Source organism: Anser cygnoides, chromosome 9 (genome assembly GCF_040182565.1).
Source record: "Anser cygnoides isolate HZ-2024a breed goose chromosome 9, Taihu_goose_T2T_genome, whole genome shotgun sequence".
NCBI classification, from domain to species: Eukaryota; Metazoa; Chordata; class Aves; order Anseriformes; family Anatidae; genus Anser; species Anser cygnoides.
Genome location: NC_089881.1, coordinates 23893873 through 23914978, shown reverse-complemented (window position 1 = coordinate 23914978; position 21106 = coordinate 23893873). Strand labels below are relative to the sequence as shown.

The following is a 21106-nucleotide window of genomic DNA, read 5'->3' as shown; positions in this document are numbered from 1 at the left end:
AAAGCCTGGCGTGATAATTGGGCTGTGGAGCTTTTATACGTTGTGACCACCGAATAGGGTGAAATATGTTCATACAGCAGGAAGCAGGAAAGCGACACCACAGACGAAGAAACTGAACAAACCATAAACACGTTGAGAATTAGATAAGTTACAGACAAATGCTGTTTGTTGGCAAAGCAAGTCTGGGAGGGTGTATATAGTAGGAAATAAGGAAGTAAATGGTTGCATCATAATCGGTAATCCCAGTTTTCAATATTGTCAATCTGAATTTATACCACTTTCTTGTCAAATATTGTTAAAGATGTATTTAAATGCTATATTCTTTTTTTTTTCTTTTGATTATCCTCAGTGAGGCAAGAATTTGGATTAAAAAAAATGACCAGAGATAAAAATCAAGAAGCTTGTCACTAAGCTTTTCTCAAGCCTCTAGTGAGACAAACTATGGATAGGCTGGTAGGCTTTGTTTATCTGGAGTCCGACGTTTATGCTGCATTGCTAACAGGGTAGGGCTGCAAACACTGGAACCATAAACCCATCATATAACTGAAACTGAAACAGGACCAACTGAGGACTGGAACTGGCTGTTGTGGCTGGAGGTAGGCAGTCTGTGTGCGTCTTCGTCACCACTGGAAAAGCCTGAAAAGTTTGCTGAAGTGCATGAAAGTTATTTGGTATTGGTTATAATTCCTTCCCATATCTGACGTTATGATAGTTCCAACTTAAACTCAGACTTCATTGTTGTCACTTTGGAAACGACAGCTTTCTGTTTAAGTCCGGCAGTTCTGTGCTGGATGTCATCACAAAACCCACATGCACTCCAACCCTGCTGTAAAGATTGTCTTTTTAGTTTAGGCAGACAATAAATACAGAATTGCTAGCTGCTATGAAATAAATGAGGGGGGGAAGCTTGGTGAATAGCTTCATTTTCAGGAACAAAATGCACCTTAATTTGATGCTGAGCTTTAAAAAACTTATATTAGTGCCCGCCATGTACGGGTGTTGTGGTGGTACTCTTGCTTGATTCATCATTCTTTTCTCATTTGTGTGCAGAAAAAATGGAGACTTGCCCGCTTATCGTTACCAGAAAGGTTGCTTTCTTTTTTCTTTCATTTTTTAAAATCAGTTGAGCAACAAGTTTATTTTCATCCTGAAGATTCATCCTCTGACTTCATAAAGACTTTGGGAAGATTTTTCACCTGGTAAATAACATCCTTTTTTGCACATGATTTTCCTTTCTCTTCATCTCCCCTGTGAGGCGGCAGCTTATATGTAAGGACATCAGTAGCTTTCTGGGAATCAACGATCTGCTCAATTCTTGAGCATCCAGGAGGTGTCTTCCATTGATATCATGATCTTGGCTTCCAGAAATAGAGAGAGCTGTGGGAGGTATGACCCCGACCCATAGCACATCTAAAATTATTTTTTCTTTTCCAGTTAAACTCAATATTGGAGTGTTTATAGGTGCTGCAATACTTGAAACGCGTAGCTGACATCAATGATATTGTAACCTGCAGGTTTGTGCCAGGTGAGGAGCTGGGCTCTACATCTGTTTCCATCCTTAGCAAAACACTTTGAGAGCTACTGCTGCAGTTTTTTAAACTGTAACGTTTACTTCCAGCTGTCGTCGAGCTGTGGTTTGCTCATTCCTACTTAACTGGGAATTCTGAGAAATGATTTTCAAGGATCCTGTAGTTCTCATAATCTGCTGCTGAGGATCAAAGCTGCCTCCTGCAGCGAGGAGACCGCGCTTACATCTAGGAAATACCCCTGTGGAGCTGGGAGAGCCGAGAGCTGAGGCTCTGGTCCCGCAGCGCTTGTAGCAGCATTCAGGCACTGTGGAACCGTAGTGACTGCTGCTTGCGGGTGGGCTCCGTGGCGCTGTCTGGGGAGGAAGGTGCTGCAGAACCAGATGCTGTGCCTCCGGGCTCGGAGGGTTGGACAGCTGCCCTGCACCTACAAGATACTTTTACAGACCTGCTCTCTAGTCCTCCTAGGTAAAAATCCCGGTATCGCCTAAAAGCAGCTCAAACTTGCAAGCTGCTGTTAGGGTTGCTTAATTTGTGGAGCTTGTAAATCATTTTCTGTAATAATTACACAGGTTGAAAATGATTAAAATTCATCAGCCTCTACTTACAGTGAAGCCTATGCTCTTTTATGTGGTAGGAGGACCAACTTCTTTTTAAAGTGAATTTAAAAGCTTTCTTGAAGATATTAGTGACTGTCTTCTTTATTTCTACTCTTCTATTTTTATAATGTTTCTTCTTCTATTCCCACAGAGCTGGACCATGATGTTTTCTTGGGAGTGGCCCCAACGAAATTCAGAAATGTCCTGTCCCAAAAACTATAATCATGTTATCAGTCAGAAAACTGAGAATGAAAGAAAAGTACCATTTTAACCATGTACCATTTTTACCATGGTTAGTTACCATGGGATGTTAAGTGGTTAAATGTTAAAGTTAAATGGTCAGTTAGCGTGGGGATGGTGACTGACACAGTTCCAACACTGTGGTCTCTGACAGCTTTTTCTGCCTCGTACAGCATTAGCAGTAGTGACTCTGTTTTACGTTTGACTCATGATCACAGCCCTCATTCTTAAAGAACAGATATCTCCTGCTTGCTGTTGTGCCTGCTGCATTTGTGTAACACAGGTGCCAATTTTTTATTTCCTAGGGGGTTGGGGAAGTACCAATTCAAAATCGAGTCAAATTCTCCAAGTTGGGTGTCTGGGCACATGGGAACTTACATGTTGACTCATCCAAACAGTTTAACTATCTTTTCTCTTAAAAATGTAACTTCAAACTCAATTTAAAGAAATCTAACTACTTGCTGGAACATAAGGCATCTGTTATTACTAGACAAGCTTCACTCTCCTGAGCCTTAATTAGAAAGACCCTATTGTAGGTTGTCGCGAGAATGCCAAAGTAGCCGTAATGAGAGTGGCTGCCATTCATCATTGTTGTAACTTCTCTGAGCAGCCAGCAGTAGTGGAGCACAAAATTATAGCTAACCAAGCAATGAGAAGTGGCAAGATGATTCACAAGTACTATCCCCATACTTGGAGATTAATTGAGTGAAAGATACTCTCTGTGCAGCTTGAGTTAATGAATATAACCAATCATTCCAGGGAAACGCAACACACACACACATCTTGATTGCTTTCTAGGGATGAAGAAAATCTCAGACAGCTTTTGTTATGCCTCAGCTAGTTACCTACTGCTAGCTAAGGTGTTTGGATGTTTACAGGCAAGGTCGATTATACAGAGGAAAGGAATTGGGCCTTTTTATAATTGGCATTACTTGAATAACCCAGAAAATGCTGATGGCATCTGATTTTCATTCTGTCAAGTGATGCTAGTCCAAACAGGTAACTTGGACTAGAAAGTTTTTTTTGTTTGTTTGTTTTTACCCCACTGATTAAACTAAGCAAAAACTAAAATTCATGCTAACATTCTGCTTTTAATAAGGAGGAAAAAAAAAAAAGCATACTTGACCTACTCAAGTTTCTTGAAATTGCTGCTGCTTCCCAACTTTTGTCTAAAAGCTTCATTAGGGCATCTGTTCCCCTAAGGTCTGATTGGTAATCCTGTTGTTGTTGTTATTATTTATTACTATTATAAGAAAACACTGAAGAGTGCAAAAGAAGTCAAGGATTATATCTGGTGACAAACTTGGGTCTTTTTAGGTCTCTTTTTTTTTTTTCTCTTCACCTCTTTGTATGAAAGAATGTCAATTTCCTCAGGTGAGGGTGGTAGGCTTCTCTTAGCTCTTAAAAGAGCTTTCTTCAAAGGATTGCATGAAAAAGCCATTTTCACCGTGCTAGGAAGGGGAGAATGATAGAAACTATAAAAAAAAACATGGATACCTTTTAATATGTTGGTTCAATGCCACAGATGAAGTTTACACTAATTAGAAATCATCTGGAGGCACTGCAGCAGATTGAGACTTCGGCTGGAAGTGCTTCCTGACAGGTGGTTTACCACAAAGCAACATTACAATTACCTAACACACTGTTTGATTTGTGTAAACCCTCATTACTACTCACATTATTTAATGAACTATGTGCATTCTTTTGCCTCCCTGCAGAATGCGATGCTCCCTTCCAATTCTGCAGTGCGTGTACTGTGGGCTTAACCCTTCTCTTCCAAAGTAAAGAAATATCACTGTTAACGAAGAGGTGAAAATTGAAATGTAAATACTAAACTGATGAATGTTATCTTAAAAAAGGATGTGTGATACTTCAAAATTTTGACTATATAACATGGATTCATTTTGTGAACTATGCAGATTGATTGCCTTTTATTTGGCTCTTAATTATATTTTATAACAAACTTTTTTCATTAACTGTAAAAATAACTAATTGAATGGGTACTTGGATGTCTAATACAAAAATCAAGATGATTTTTTTTTAAATCCAGCATAGATTTAGTAGTTATATCTAGGCACAATCAAAAAGAGAAAGATAAAGGCTCTGCTGAACACGGAGGAGTTCCTCAGCTTATCAGAACTTCACATATCTCTGCAGGTTTTGTACAAAATACCTGCAGGGTTATGGACTCTCTGTGTATTCGTAGTCCTTGTTGAAGTCTTGCTGTTTTAGCCCCACAGAAGGTATTTCATAGAATGAATTTATGTGGAGTAACACAGCTGCAGAATGGTCTGTGACCCATAGAAATATTCTCTTTCATGTAGTTCAAACTCTGATGTGATTACACTCTTCAGCAAACACATATATTGAAATTCTGCCTCTAAGTGAACTTGGCTGTTTGCTGTTTATTACAGAAAACCTCACAGTGAGGCAAATGAAGTAAAAATCTGAATCCACGGGCATGGGGATATGTATTTTATATTGTTTACTTACCTCACAGGATTATGTTAATCAGTCACCATTTCTATTTGGTTTCTTTTGCGAATGACTTGAATCTTAAATCTTTTAGGAAAAAAAAAATATTCCAGAATTATGATCACCTCATGACTACAAAAAATACACTAAACAAAATAATATAGAAATATGTTTTCTTTAAAATACTTGCTATCTCTAGTGGGGGTTGACTAAATGTGCAGACGTCTACTTTTGCAGTGTTACAAAAACTCTGGCACTAAAGGATTTTTTACAGAACGTGTTTGCTCCATCAGCTCCATGCGAAGAAACGTGGTTTAAAAGATTAAGTAAAAAAGGAAGGAAAAAAAACCTCACAAAATAACCTTAACTAAGTTTATGGTTTAATGGATATGTCATGGATAATTACTAGCAGGTGTCCAGGGCACCTTTAGGACTAGATGCTAGTGTTATACCAGCTTGGAGATGGTGAAGGAAAGAATGAAGTGGAATTGAGCAAGAGAGGCTGAGCGTCGCCTGCCCAAGGAATGAAGCGGGCCTGCGTGGTGGCGGCACGGGCCTGCGTGGTGGCGGCACGGGCCTGCGTGGTGGCGGCACGGGCCTGCGTGGTGGCGGCACGGGCCTGCGTGGTGGCGGCACGGGCCTGCGTGGTGGCGGCACGGGCCTGCGTGGTGGCGGCACGGGCCTGCGTGGTGGCGGCACGGGCCTGCGTGGTGGCGGCACGGGCCTGCGTGGTGGCGGCACGGGCCTGCGTGGTGGCGGCACGGGCCTGCGTGGTGGCGGCACGGGCCTGCGTGGTGGCGGCACGGGCCTGCGTGGTGGCGGCACGGGCCTGCGTGGTGGCGGCACGGGCCTGCGTGATGGCGGCACGGGCCTGCGTGGTGGTGGCACGGGCCTGCGTGATGGCGGCGCAGGCCCACAGTCAGTCAGGTGGGGATCGGGGCAAGAGTGGGAAGGGACAGCGGTGTCCCGCAGCTCTGCTTGTCCCCCAGGGACAGAACTGCTGTCTCAGGCAGCCACAGAAAAGAGGTGAAACCCTTGTGTTGTAGAAATAGTACAGTAAATATCATCACCTGTAATGTGTGTCAAACAGTAGCGGTCCATGGAAAACGAATGGCTTCTGCTTGTAATCTTTTCGACAAATGTGATAGTTTCAAACGTTTTGGCTGCGTCTATGTAATTGTCGTGCCTTCAGTGAAAGGTTTTTGGGGCTCTGACCCAAGAAGGGCTCTGGGAGGCTGGGAAGGTCTGATTGAGACGTTATGCTTGAAGCAAACCGCTGAAGCTGAGCTGCAGAGGGAAGGCCTGCTGCTAGAAAAGGAACATCAAACTGATCTCTACAGGATAACAAAGCCTGAGAGTGATTTTTACCAGGTCCCAGTGATGTTAGTCAGGGTAGGGCTGTGAAAGAGCTCTCCTTGCGATGGAGGGGAACATGGTGGTCCTCTTGGGCTGACTCCTGTCGTAGTTGTCTCCCTCCAGCTCTGTGCCTTTGTACCCCTTGTCCTTCTGGGACTCAGGTACATCTTTCCTCACTCATTTCCTTGCTGTTTGCCAAGTGGCTGCTGCAATTTTTAAGGCCAGCTACGAACACTCAAGCTTTGAAATATGACCAGGTTCAGGCCCTCTTTGAGCAATCAGAAGGATGTGTATTTTGAAGCCCGGAATCGACAATAAACATGCATCTGTTTAGCAATATTGTCTGAGCCACCTCTGTGAGTCAGTGAAATTACTCATGGTGCACAAAAGCACATTTATCTCTGCCAGATTGGAGCCTGACAGTGTGGTGGGATGAACAGCTTCTCCAATGCTGGTTGTAGCATTTACTGTTAAAGAAGACTGTGGCATCTTAAATAGTTTTCCAAATCTGTCAATGGCGTTTCTAAAGTAAAAAGGTATTTTATAGCATTAACTTAAAGAAATTACCTTCCAGTCAGAGCTACACATATCCGTATTTCCCATGAAAGAGTAGTATTCTGTTTTGGGGAAACAGATGTGTAAAGGCATGCAGATACGGAGCTTATATTCTCCATCAGAGTCTCCTGTTTGTGTTGCAGTGGAGACTGAATGAATTCATGGAAAGCTGATCTCTCCCAGGATTTTTTTCTGACTGGTTGTATTGTGCAGAAAATTGCTCTTTGATTTTTGCCCTCTTCAGCAGCTGCTCTTCTCACTGAAGAACTGCTGCCCGGGCAGTACCAACACCCGCACAAGATCAGGTTCGAGTGCAGCGTCGCTCTTAATCAGACTCAGTTAATTTGTGTCTCACGTGGAGCCTAATCCACTGCCTGTTGAAGTCATTGGAAAAATTCTCTTTCACCTAGGCAGGTTGTGGATCTCATCTGTCAAGATTCAAGTCTGGGTTTCATAAGTAAAGCAATTTGCAAAAAGCATAGAAGACATGAAGACTGTGTGGAATTATGCAGCTGGCAAATCTGCTTGCAGTTGCTTCCACAAAACAAATGGATAATTTTCAAGAATATTGTTTTTTAAATGCTGGCTGTTTCTCTGTCACTTTGAAATTTACAGTGTCAGCTCATTAGAGCATTATTTACTTTAAAAATCATAAAAAGGTGAGGCTTTCTTATACCACCAGGAACGGTGTGACTTGTCTGATTGGGGGGAAAAAATGACACTGGGAAAATGAGAGGAAATAGCATGCTGCGTCAAATGGATCAGCATAAGGCTGCATTTATTTATTTTAATTTCTTTTTATTATTTTTTTTAAATCGTTTATGCTGATGTGAGCTTTGTGTTTGGAGGCAGGTGAGCAGCTGATGGGATGGAGCAGGTTGTGGCCAGATTTGCGGTGCTGAGGTGGGAACTCTCTGAGCACACAACGCCCCGTAGCCTTGCTGCAGTTAGTCCAGCGAAAGATCCACAGAGGGAGGTCTATGACCAGCCCCTACCCTGCTGGTGGCTGAGCCTTCTGAAGGCAGGTGCGGGTTGAATCCAGAGAAAAAAAGTTGGAATAAAACATTAGTAGTGCTCAGCAGTTTTCATATAGCTCGTGGTACGAAGATGAACTGTTCAAACCATAGCGGAAAAAAATCCCAGCCTGTGATGTGCTAGGAACGTGTAAGTATTGTGACTATCTGAAAAAAAAAAAATGACATCTCAGGAAAATGTTGCTATTACTAGAGTTTGCCACTGTTCAATTACGTAAAGCTTTGAAACAGAAGGTACTGAGAAATGTCCAACATTCATTGTCTTAGCAGTAACTTTTGATAAATATAGCAGGGAGTAAGCATCGGGAAATATCCAGGCAAAGCATATTCAGTCTTGGTGAACCTGTACTTTATTTGTGCAAACTGGTGCCAACTCCTAAAATGTCATTCTCCCTTCTCATATGTGGCATTTAAGTGACCACCAGCTCATTAGAGGAGCTTCTCAGCTGCTGTAGTAGAGGGGCTTTTCAACAAGACACTAGCTAAAACAAGGCACTTCGGTATTTTTATTGTTATTCATGGAAGAATATATGCAATCCGATGGAAAATTAGGGACTGAGGAGTTCCACTATTTGGGCTATGTGACTATAAATGCAGTACCAATCTCTTCAAATTTCTACTGCTTCCAGATTGAGAAGTAATTATGTCCTGCAGTGTTCCCAAAGGCAGGACTGTCTTTCATTTCAGATACATGATTTTTTTTTTTTCCTAAAAAGAAATATATTAACATGCTCATCCCTTTGTTGTTAGGTCAGTCATTCAGTGGGTAGGTAGGGGGTATGTAGTTATGAGAGTTAGAATCTCTGGATTTCTTCACATCCAATTATTAGCTAGGAAGACAAATGAAGTACTAAGCTTCCAGTTCTTCTGATTCTCTTCACCCTGCGACTATTTAAATTAAAAAAAAATAATATCCAGCATGCATAATTTACCAAGAAATACTCTGTTATCAAAATGTAAAGAAAATGCTAATGAAAACCACTGCATTCCATGTAATTCAGTGCATTTCTACAATACAGTTTTGGGGTGTATAGTATCTTTGAGGCTTGGTAGGAAATGTTTTGGTGAAAACATGATTGTATATCGGGTTTTATGATTCTGTGTTATAAAGTTGTACATGTGACCAATTTAGGGAAATCTCACGTTAGCTGTGCTACCAGTATACGAAACTATTTCAGAAGAAGGTCTTAAGGAAATAAAAAGTGTTTTACTGAATTCTTGCAAAAATAACTTATGTAAAGTTGCCATACAGATGCCAAACACATGAAGCCAGTGACTGCAGAGCAGCATCTTTATTCAGTTTGTCTTCATTCGCCATCTAAAATGCTGAGGAAGAAAGATGGAGTTGATACCTCGAGCTTTAGTGAAGAGGTTGCCAGAAACTTGCACATTTATCCCAGATGCATTTAGCACAGGCTGCGTGTAAAGGTGGTGTTGCTGCAGCAGTCAAGACAGACAGCGTGATGGACGCTGGCCAGACAGTGCTGTCAGCAAAAGGTGTGACAAGCAAAGGCGTGTAGTGGTAAAAACCTTCTTGCTCCAGTCTGAGGGTAAGAAATCAGACACTGTAAGAAAGATTATTAGGCTCTTAAAAATATAGTCATCGAAGTCACTCAGTAATTAATGCCTCTGCATTAATTAAAATGCAAGGAAATAATCTCAAGGCAATTTCTGGGAAAACAGCTTCCTAGTTGGGTACAAAAGAAAGCGGAGGAAGCAGTGCCTGTAGGAAGCGCAGCCTGCAGCACGCGGTCCCCGCAGCACGCTCAGCACGTGGCGCGCTTCTGCGCAGGGGGCTCGCAGCAGTGGCCCCGCGCTGCCTCCGTTCCCACAGACACATCCACGGGGTGGAGGGTCAGCGATTCTGTGACCCTTTAATGAGAACTGAGAAACCAGCTGTGTCGCCAGCGCTGGAAAAATTGCCTTAGACTATTTGATTGCTGTATGTAATAAAAACTTAGTGCATGCTTGTTGCTGGACAGCTCGCCTAGTATTAATCTTGTTTTATTTATCTTTTTTATTATTATTATTTTGCATTTTCTTAAAAATTTCTCTGGAGATTCTCCTTCACCACAATACTGATTCTCTTTGAAGGCTGGCGTGGTCTGAGAGTGGTGGCTTGAGGCTGAATCTGCTGGCACGATGTGGTTCCTTGTGTTAACTGAAGCACTGTTTGATATGTGAGCTCGCATGTTTTCCCAAGGTCATATTTTTAAGTTGCTTAATATTCTAAGGGAAAAAAAAAAAGCACAAGTTCAGAGTTGTGAAACTCAGTATCTGTGCTGATGAATATCATGGCAGGATGTCTAAGACACTGTAGTGTCACCAGTTAAATAAACTTTCTATTTTTCTTTTTCAATCTATGAAGTGTATCCAGATATTTTATTTTCTCTCTGGGATATTTTGTATGATATCAAAGATGGGATGAAAAGAAGGAGAATAACTATTCCATTATTTAAGTGATCTGTGACAGGAATTAATATTTATCGATGAAAGGTAAATCGAGAGTTAACTGTCTCCAGCACTTGCACAGATCTGGGCGAGGAGCGATTTGCCTTTTTGCCTCATTCTGAAATTGTTTGAGATCTGTAAATTCAGTTCATAATCTTCCTTACTATAGGGAACTATTACTGCTAATATTCAAAGTCTATTAAAAAGGGATTTCACATCATTGGAATTTATTATCAAATCTCAAGGTTGTGAAAACCATTTTAATAGGTTTTGGACTTTGTAGTCTCTTTGTCAGGAAATTATACTGTTGATGTGGTTTACAGATTGTAAAATATTTTTCTTCGCTTTCATGACAATTGCTTTAGTGTTTTAACAGCTGTTTATGTGCTCTTTCTTATCTATTTTTTTTAATGAGCAAATTTTTATGTAACAATTTCTTAAGCACTTGAAACCCTGGAACTCACCCAATTTATTAAGAAATTCTGCAAGTTTCATAAGAATCACTTTTTTTCCCCCTCTGCCAGACCCATGAGTGTTCAGTGGCATTTGGCACCCTGTTTCCATTACTGTATGTTGATAATAAACTGCAATATCAGTAATGTACATAGAAATACCCTAAATGTACTTACTGTAGCAACTCCAACCACGATTCATACAGTTTCGGTAATTAGCCATGCTAATTACAGTTGGGATGTAGGATGGGAGATTGTGTGCTACATTAAAACTAGAGAAATTAAAACAGAGCCATTTCATGGAACTATTATGTTCTTTTGGGGACTGCAGATCTTAGTGAAGCATTAGCTAATTAAAAACACCAGGATAGTTCCTGAACAAACTATTAAAGCTAAAGGTTACTTTCACACTTGAGTGGTATATGTCAAAACATTTTCTTCCCTGTTTGTTGCCCTTGTGGAATATGGATTTAAAAATACTGTGCACAGTGGAAAAATCTTTCAGTACCGTAATGGCACAAATCTGTGCAGGGTAAGGGATCTTGCAGAGCCTTCCTGTGTTTTCGGTTTTCAGTTTCTGTTCCCTAAAGGTGGAGATATTTTTCTGGGATTGTTTCTGCAGCTCTGTTGCTGTGCTGCTTGCTCCGCTGCTCTCCAGCTGGGCCAAGACGTGGGTCCCCCTGCCAGTGAGTGTGTCCTGAGATCCCCTCTGCAGCTCTGTCCTCCTGAATCCTGGGTTTCCAGACAGCTGGATGCGGTGCTGGGTCTTCCCTGCTTTCCAGTAGTAGAATAAAATTCTGCTGGGGCAGGACTGGGGCATTCAGATTTGCAGGCACACGGTTGCCTGCTTGAAGGAAACTTCGTCTGCCGAGGTCAGGCACTCACGGAGAGTTTGTCAGAGTCGATGGCTGGCTGATAAACTTCTTCAGGCAGAAAAGTTTGAAAGATGAAAAACCTCTTGTCAAGGTCAGGCTCTAGTGGTTTTGTTTTGTTCTTTTCTTTTTTTTTTTCTTTTCTTTTTGTAGAATAGAAAATAATAATAAACCCCATAAAATGACATTCACAAAACAGCAGGGGGAATGCAGCTCAGTGCAGACAGGACATCCCTGCTGCTGCAGCCTGTCCTCATGTCTCCTGCAGCTGGAGTCTCTCCTGCAGGAGAGGATGCGTGATGTGCAAGTGGCAGCCTTTAACTGCTCTTTGAGGAACAAAATTTTGCCTTTACAAGACACTGCGTGAGCTCTGGAACTGCGTTTCTAATATCCATGATTAAAAAGCCCATGTTAGGAGATGAGGTGCACATACAAAGATCTTTTTTTTCCCTGACATCATGTAAGGTTCTGAAAAAAAAACCACCAAAACCATCCCCTAAGACAAGGTCTGCTGTTGCTTCCAGCTTATGGCCTGACTGATGGCATGCCTTTCCCTACATAATCTAGTAAGGCAGTTATCAAATCCAACCTTGAAAGATTTACGAGTTTGCTTCTGTTTGAGCAGTACAAGTGATCGTTTGTTCAAAGGTTTGGGGAAACCTCATTGATATGTGACTCAGGCATGTTTTTGACCTCTGTAAAATGAGCATCACTCAAATGCTGATTTATATGAAAAAGTTCCACGACTTTATTGTTCACACTGGGGAAAAATCTGTTCCTACAATCTGGATACTAAAATATTCAAGGCTATTTTCAATGCTAATTCTTCTGTTCTTGCTTTGAATGTTGCTGGGGGATACATTTCCAGCTGAGCACAATGAGGATGAGCGAGTGGGAGGGGCAGGGTGAAGGCTGTGCAGGTGGGGGAGTCATTTAGTTGCCAAACTGTCTCTTATGTCTTTAGGTTTTCTCCACCTTTTTCAAAAGCAGAAGTGTATCTTTAAGAAAAATGGGAGGGACCCTGCGCTTGGCAGGGAAGGGTAACAATTAAAAGTGTTAAGAGGAGAAATACTGCAGGTAAATAGATCAGAGCAGAAGTACTGAGAAATTTGTGTTACAGAACAGAAGACTGAGTTTCCAAGAAGGATTATCAGAAACTTCATTTTGCATAATTCCGGTGAATATTTTCTGTAGAGAATACTACAGATCAGTTACATTAATACTCCCCCCCCCCCCCCCCCCCAAACCACAATATGACTGTCATAGTGGTGCTATTTTCATAGTGCCAGGAAGTCTTGTTTAATTACCTTCATACTTCTCAATGTCCCTTCCAGCAATGTTGATGATGTCAGGCATGTTACTGTTACCTTCATTGGCCCAAGAAAAGTCAGCTGGCGTGCAGAAGTTGTAGTTTGACATTCATCAGCTTTGCAATTTTTCAGATTCTCCTTTTTTTTTTTCTTGTTATAGTAGCAGAATAAGCCAATTGTATCCAAAGTCAGCATGATGTTAACTATAATTTATCTCCGACCATTCAAAATCAGTGTGAAATGGAGGCCTACTATTTGAGATGAAATCACGGAACGATGATTTAGGACCATGCCCAGGGAGGAGCTGCGCTGTCCATGTGAAGGTGAGCAGTACTGCTGTGCCTGGGGCTTCCTGGGAAAAGCCGTGCAGCCAAATGTGCTCTGAAGGGATTTTCTCTTCTTCTGTAATGGCTCCTTGCAAAGTTTATGCAACTGTGTGTGCAGTTTATCTGTATGACCAATATTAAACCTGTTGCTTGTAGACACTTTTAAAACGGTGCATTAGATATTTTTTTTTCTAAGCTTGTTGGTCTGCAGCAAGTTCCATATGCTCTCGTTCTCAGGGACATTTTTTTCCATCACCTTTGAGAGCTCCTGTCATCACCCTTCCCTTTCCATTCAGACTGTGGGAACTGCAGGCTCCCAGGTCCTAATTTTATCTCCTTTACGCTATCTTTTTCTGCCTGCCACACTGCACTCGGATTATTTCCCTCTTGTGCACGCTCAGTTCTCGTAGGTAGGAGAAGAGTTGGCTTTGTCACTGCTTTCCAAGAAGAGGTAACGTAACACCTCAGAACAGATAGAAGTTGCGTGTCAAGGATAAGTTGTCAAGATGTACTAGCCGAATGCCTTCAGAAATCTCTTTAAGTCAAATTTGTTGTTGCTTTCAGTACATGTGTTGGTTTGGGTTGTCTCTGGAAACAGGGACAGGTTAGCTTGGTACTTTTTCTGTAGCTAATGATTTCCTTGAACAAGAGAGGTTTTGCTTAGTGATAGGATATAAAATTTTACAGGCTGTAACCAAAGTCTTCCTAGGAAATATATTTTAAATGGTTAAATACAGTAAATTAGACTTTGCTTTAGTCCTAAAATTATAATGCAGTTAAACTAAGCACTGTTTGCCTTTATACATACAGATTTTTATTTTATTTCATATATATTTTTTTAGTTTAGATTTTACCTGAAATTGACATTCTTAATTTAATATATCTAAGCTAATCTTTTGCTGGGGAGTTGAAAATGTAGAAACCAGCATTGGCTTTTATTATAAGATCTTGAGTGCTTTGGTCTTTAGTGTTGCACTATCCTAGCAACAGCCCTACCATTCCTAGCAGGAAGCTAGAGGTAGGTAACAACCCGAACATGGAAGGTTTAGTTTCATCTGACATTTGTTCTTGTTAGAATTGGAAAACTAGCAAGAGATCAATCTAGTTCTTTTAATTATTTTACCGTGGAGTTGGAAAGGTCATAGAGATAGCAACAGGAGTTTTAGCCATCTAGCAAGATATTTGACTTGGTGCCTTCCTCTGCCTCTCTTTTGGATGCACAGAGTGGAGACTGGACGGCAAACGTAAAGCACTCGAAAATGGCAGCGTGTTTTAGTTCAGGAGTATACAGCAGGATGACACGATGGTACCTTAGTTAAAAAAAAAAAAAGAGGTTTTTCAGAGGTTCATGAATGAACACCAAATGCTTGTCTGCTGTTTAGAGAAGAGATCAGGCTCAGTTGGTAAGAAAGTGAACATGATTTAGCTTTTTTTTTTTTAAGACAAAATAATAAAAAAAACCTTCTAGGGCTTTTCCCCCTTCCTTGTTTCTATTTGTTTTTATGCAACTGACAGATTTTATGGTGGTTTTTCAATGCAAACACATCACCCAGGTACAGAAGAGAAGTAGAAATATGGCACGGGTGGAGAATAACTAGTATGCCAGATGGCAGGAAACATAAAGCTACAGTATATAAACAAAGAGAATTTAAAAGAGATTGGATTTTAAGTAAATAACAAATCAGCAGAGGAAACATTCCGGCCTTTAAAAATAGACAGTGACATTTCTTCAAAGAAGGTAGACATTGCTAAAAATAAATAAATAAAAAATAAACATTTTGTCTGTCTTCAGAAAGACAAGCATCAAAAGGCACAACTGAATGGGAATTTCCAATGGTGAATAATAATATTAATCAGAAATTATATCTTGATAGAAAGGGGAATCTAAAAATAGGAATGACTCAAAACTACTGAAGTATCTGCATCCAGCCAAATGTTGCAATATTTTGAAGGAGGAGGTGAGTCTGAAGAAAGACGCAGGCTCTGGATTCAGCGAACGTCAGAGGAGCCCCTTAAGGACGTTCCAAGGAACGCCAAACTTTTTATCTTGATGTCTGTGTTGTGAAGGCTCAAGCACTGAGAGGCTCAGGATTGTCCACAAGCTGTGATTACCTAACCATCCAGTAAGCCATTCAAAACTGGTCAGTTCTAGCAGAGCCAAACTCTTGAAAATAAACACCAGAGATGTGGCAGATGGTAAGCACTTTACATACTTTACCTGTACGTTTCAAAATTATCACAGGATCCCATAATAGCTGCATGGCTGATACTTACTGGAAGCAGTAGAACTTCTTGGTTAGATAAATAATTAGTTTTAGGATGAAAGACACAGATTTTCAAGTGAAAGCATGTCATGAGGAAAGAAAATAAGTAGATGGCCAAATTAAGTTCTACAAGTAATTGCCTTCTGTATAACAGCCACTTGTGTTTGAGAACGATGTTTATTGCTCCTAAGATGTCAGGACACTCAATCTTGGACTGAGTACAAAGGAGGAGGAAGTGGACAGGAATTGCAAATGTCAGGGAACCATGAGGTGGAAACAAGGGAAGGAAATGAGCAGTAATTTCACTGCTTACGTGCTATGAAGTATTTGAGAGAGACATCTGGGGCTCTGGGGATGTAAGCAAAAATAAGGTCCTTGCAATCATGCTCAGCTGGGCAGCAGGGTGAGAAGACAAAGAAATTGTTTTTTATTAGCAAGATAGTGATGGACTGGAGTTGATGGGTTTTTCTGAGCACTGTGCAATGGTCTGTTAATTTGGGTACGTACTACGACTTGCACACTGTTCAGTTTATCTCACCTCAGAATGGTTGAGGCTGGAGGCACCTCCGGGTGCCTCTGCCCCAGGCCTGCCCTAGCAGGGCCACCCAGAGCAGGGCCCTGGGCCATGTCCCAGTGGCTTCTGGAGGTCCCCAAGGAGACCCCAGCACCCTGTGGTACCCGGGCCAGGCTCCGGCACCCGCCCAACACAGAAGTGCTTCCTGGTGGCCAGAGGGAGCCTCCTGGGCTCTGGTTTGTGCCCGGGGCTCCTGCTCCCGGTGCTGGGCTCTCCTGAATTCAGCTCCATCCTCAGGGGAGCTCCCCAGGTGCCACCTCCTCTCCAGGCCAAGCAGCCCCGGCTCCAGCAGCCTCTCCCCGCGGCCGAGGGCTCCAGGCCCTCCCGCAGCTTGGTAACCCTGTGCTGGGCTCGCAGGAAATTCCTGTTTTAGGAAAATGAGATGGAAATTGGCTTTGGGGTGGACTGATTTTATGTACTGACTGAAGAGAATACGTTGGAAAAAGCTCTGAAAGGCAGGAAAGAATCAGCACGAGGGCAGCTTTTTATTTGATTAACACAAATAGAGGCACTGCAGCAGGTGACCTTGCTCTTTTTCGTGTTCCTGACTATTTTCATGTATTATTTGGGGGACAAGAGAGGGTGAAGGATGCAGAAAGAGTTCCCTGGGGTTCTGTTCTGGTAGTGCAAGTGTCTGTGCTGAGGGATGTATGAGACACATTCCATCAGGAGGTACAAAATCTTAGTGTAGTCTCACAACTGAAAGCCCAGGGATTTCTTCAGACACTGGAATTTGCCATGAGAGGAAAGGTAGGGAAACATTGACCTAAGAATGAGCAACAGAGATGAGGAAAATGAAAAGCGAAACCAAACCACCAGGTGGAATTTGTTCTTCAAATTTTGCAGTCAGGCAGAATATGATAACTCTGTCAGTAAAGGGGTCAAAAGGAAGGCAGTCTGAGCTACTGATGTGGCAAAATAAGGCCTAATAAATTGGCATTTGAACAACTAAAAAGAAATGTGATGGGTATTGGTTAAAATGGACTGTTTATCTAGAGTTAAAGGTATTTAACAGGTATGACATTAAAGGCTGTACCAATCATTAAGTGCAGAATATAAAACTGGTTTTGTAGGTAGAGCACAAAATACTCACTTTGATTTACTCGTCAGACCTGTGATATGACATTAACATAGAGTGGTAACAAGAGGTCTCTTTTTTTCTAAGGCAACATCTCCTTCCTATAGGAAGTTTGAAACCCACTTTGTTTGTCAAATGTGATTCCTAGGATAAAATGTGAGAGTCAGTAATGGAATAGGAGGAAGGAGCATGATTACATATTGTGAACGTAAAAGTAATTGAAGGGCTAAACAATCTGGAATGAGATCTAAACTTCTTTGGGAGTGATCAGATCCCGTAGGGTTTAAACCCCACTGGGACTTAAGAAGTTATAGTGAAGGAAAAGCGCTTGAAGTGTTTTTGCTGTAAGAGAGGAGTACCGTTTGTTTCAAGGTTTAATGTACCGCAGCCCTAAGATGTCAAAGTACTTAGTTTAGGCTTTATATCAGTGTGTCAGTGGAATGTGGAAAGTTGCATGTCTACATGGATTGGCTTGCTGAAGTCCCACATATTATATTTTGTGAGATGCAGCAGACCATAAAATTGGAAAATTGATATTGTAACGTCATTTGAGGAATGCAAACCTGTATGAGGAAACTCGATGTTTCTATGGGGTTTGTTTTGAACAGATAATTAATGGCCTGTACTTATTTTATTGGAAGAGGAAGAACTTGCAAAGCATCTTAGGGCAAATCAATGAAAGAGGCTGTGGTTGTCACTGCCAGTGTTCACAGCATTATCAGATGTATAACCAGTTTTAGTTTTTAGGCAAATCAGTAGAAAGTTAACTCCTTAATAGGGTGAATAAAAGGCAGGGGTGTATATATTTTATATTAAAAAAAAAAAAAGAAAAAAGAAAATGAGCATTAAATAACTGTAGTCCAGGCATACAGATAAGAAAAAATATATATAAATGGCATTTTAAAGAGAGAATAACCTGAAACAAAGGCTAGAGCTGCCCGGGCTAGCTGTGAACTCCACAGCCTGTCTCAGCAGCAGCGCAGTCACCGCAGTCATGGGCTGGGGCAGGGTCCCCACTGAGCTCACTCTTCTGGCACTCTTTTGTTGAGGTAGAGCAGTCAGGGTGCTGACACATCGCAAGAAATATTTTGTTTCGCGAAGGGATCTGGGTTCTCCTCTCAGAGCAACAAGAAAGGGTTGGGAAGAGGAGTCTGGCTGAGTTTTGTGCCGGCTGGCTGGCAGCAGTGCTGCCATCGAAAGGGGCGCAGCACCTGGGCTGCCCTGTGCAGCTCTGCACAAGACACAGAGCTGCGGCTCCCTCCTGCTTGAGGATCTTGAGGACTGTAAGAATAGTTAGGAGCCTGAGACACCCCTGAATGTCGTTTTGCAGGATCTATAAGTTTAACCATATTGAGTTTTGCACCACCAGTGATATTTCTTGTTTGGGAATGTTGAGCTCAGCTCAGAGAGAGGGTGAGACATCAAAATCTGATGCCCAAGTCTGGAGGCCGTGGGTTTTCTTGGTGGGTCGTTTATAACACGCTGTGGGAAGTCAGTAAGTTTCCAGCAACCCAGCAGTGGGTCATTAGATAGATTCTCTTAATAACTTTGTCCTGAAGATTTAGCCTAATAAGAAATAATGGCTCTTAATTTAAATATGGCTGTTAAAGATGAGGATGTTTTCCCTCTGATGCTCCTTTTCTCAGACTCACTGCATTTTAATTTGTTTCTGCCTCACGTTGTGGTTTCAAATGCAGACAGCAGGGTTTGTCTGAGCATCCCCATGCTGGAAGATAAGGGCAACTTCTCCCTGAGAAAAGATGATGTAGATATGAGACCCTTCAGAAGCTGAGCTCGGGTATTCCAGGGTGAGTGTGTGAACTGTTAGGGCAGCAGCAGAAAACACTTCAGTACTGAAAGAAAAATGTTTGAGTTATTTGGAGATCGAACATGAATTTGTAGGTGAATTACTGCTGCTGTTCCGTGGTGTGAAACAGATAGGTTTATCGGCATCGCACCTCCACTGCATGCAGAGCTTTGGCTGTGCGCACACGTGGCTCAGCCCAACAAAGCCGTTTTCTTTATAAGAAAATCCACGGCGTTTCATTGAGTAGGTCTGGATATTCTAGAATTACTGGACTTGTTATTCAAGCTTATAATAGATGAATAAAAGGAAAAAAAAAATGTTGGATCGTGTTTTGTTAGAGTAATGATATATTAATGACACATTATAGGAAATTAATTTAAAATACAGTTATTAAGTCAGAATATTCATAAGAAAAAAAATATCATCTCTGGCTCAGAGCAGCTTGAAAAAATGTGTTAATCTTGTCGGCTCCTCCTCCCCCTCACATTGCAATGTTGTCATGTCTGCTTTGAATACTTTTATAGTATTTACTTAAAATAATTAAGTATGGTGTATTTAATGCTGCAGCACTACCAGCACTATTTCTGTACTTTCAAACTTTCTTTTAATATCTGAGGTACATACCTAGCTTTTCTTTCCATGTAACAGTCTAATGGTGATTATAAAATGGCTGTGCTTGCAGCGCAGCAAGAGGTGGCTGTCATGAAAACTTTTGTGTTTCAGTTGTTCAGCAGTAAAGGCTCTCATTGCCTAATGTTGCAACCTGCTCTTCTTTTTAGTACAGCCTCTAAGGTATCTATTTGAAACTGTTTCATGGATCAACTCTTGGGATCATTGACCTGAAAAAAAGGGGAAAAAGGCAGTATTTTAATGCAAACATCCCCACCCTGCTGTGGTTAATAGTGTCTGGTAATACCTGTTGTCTTCAGCGCAGTTCTGGAAGTTCACAGGGTTTTCTGCTGTGATAAATGGAAAAAAAAAAAAATCCATAAAAACAGGCAGGTTGATAGGGTTTACTTCTACAAGTTTTTCTCTCTGAAAAGTAAAATATACTGAGTGACAGATTGGTAGAAAACATAAGCAAATCATGCAAGTTTGTACACTGTCAGGTTTCTAAAGCTCTACTTTATTGTTGGACATTTGCATTAGCATTTCCTTAACGTAATGGCTAGGCTGTACCCAACTGGAACTGATTTAAAAATCTGAGGTGAGTGGTCACAAAACGTAACTTGTACCAATTAAATGGAATATTTATAAGTTCAATCTTTATGTGAGTTTCTGTTATAAATATCATTTTTGCTTGTCTGTCACGAGCAATAATAGTCATGTTTTGACTGCTACATTATTAATACATAATTTACATAACAAATACAGATACTATCAAAAAACAATTGAAGATTATTATTTGTCAAAGGTTTCCTTTTCACTAAAACATTCCTTTAAACTTGTAGGAAAAATACAGACTGTTTCAGGAACATCAAAGCTGTTGTAATCTCTCTGTATGGGGATTTACTCTCCTTTGAAGTTCTTACGGTGGAACTCCCTGCCTTCGTTAGATTATCTGACTATTTGTATGCTTATAGAAAATAATAATAAAACTGTGAATTATTCTCCTTCCACTTGTGCTTTTTTCAAGTTTCACTTCTAAGGCAGCAAATTAATTGGATGTACTGAGCGATTTAAGTCAGTGTCATGGTAACAATTAGCAATGTGTAAAACTTTCCCAAGTGTCCTATTGCTGAAACGTTTTGAGGTTTTCCCTCCGCTGGCAAGATAAAGAAATGCATGAGAAAATGAAAAGAGGGCGTCAGCTTACTTGTGCATGCACACCTATTTTAATTTATCTGCATTTGTTTTCCTGCTGCAATGGACAGAACTCCTTGTGAACACTTGTAGTCTTCCATCACACCCGAGCGGGCTACGTAGAGAAGGCTTTGGAAGTGTTCTCCTGAGGTGTTACAGACCCCTCTGTAGTGTAACTAACTAACTGTGCTCTAAGAAGAAGATTGCTTCATTAGTGACCCTCTGAAACCTCCACTGAAAAGGCTCCTAGGATGTTGTTCTGGGGGAGACACTGAATTTGACTTGACTTTCTCACATTTGCTAGCTGCTAAAATGTAGAAGACGAGTCGTGTGAGCCATAGCTCTGGGCGGATTTCTATGGTTAATAGAAAATCTAGATTTCAC

The 21106-nt window shown here is 41.2% G+C and overlaps 1 long non-coding RNA gene across 1 annotated transcript in view; it reads left to right on the top strand.

The window, feature by feature from the left end:
• The first annotated feature begins 12836 nt into the window (after positions 1-12836).
• The window catches only part of LOC136791466 (uncharacterized), a 109245-nt gene continuing 100975 nt past the window's right edge, over positions 12837-21106 (top strand). The window contains exon 1 of the long non-coding RNA XR_010833625.1: positions 12837-13193. This is a non-coding gene — a long non-coding RNA (uncharacterized lncRNA). The remainder of the gene's footprint in view (positions 13194-21106) is intronic.